Source organism: Penaeus monodon, chromosome 24 (genome assembly GCF_015228065.2).
Source record: "Penaeus monodon isolate SGIC_2016 chromosome 24, NSTDA_Pmon_1, whole genome shotgun sequence".
NCBI classification, from domain to species: Eukaryota; Metazoa; Arthropoda; class Malacostraca; order Decapoda; family Penaeidae; genus Penaeus; species Penaeus monodon.
This window is the reverse complement of record NC_051409.1, coordinates 12,148,372-12,148,777: the sequence shown is the minus strand read 5'-3', so window position 1 is coordinate 12,148,777 and position 406 is coordinate 12,148,372.

Sequence of the window (406 nt, the reverse complement as noted above, 5' to 3'; positions counted from 1 at the left end):
GGAATGAGACCTTATGTCAAGAAAAAAAGACTTGTTCCTCCCGTACTGTGAGTCTACGTCTGTGTTTTTGACTGGCTTGTACGTTTTTCCTGGTCCTTCTTAACCCACCGTCCCCGCCTCGCACCCATAATCGGAAGTTAATTTTCTCGGTAGTTTGCATTGGTGCTGTTCTTGTAAGATGACACGATCGCTTCCCTAATTCGATTTTCCTTCTTTTTCAATTTCTGTTCTTAATTATTTTTTCCGATGGATATCTTAAAATCAATTTTTGATCGATCTTAAAGGGTTTCATTATAGGCGAAAGGGTAAATTTTTGGCATAAATTTGGGATGGGAAGTACACTTTTTTTTTACTTATAGAACTTATGGGCGGCATTCACGAAAGGCTGTTGTTTGCGATTTTTTGC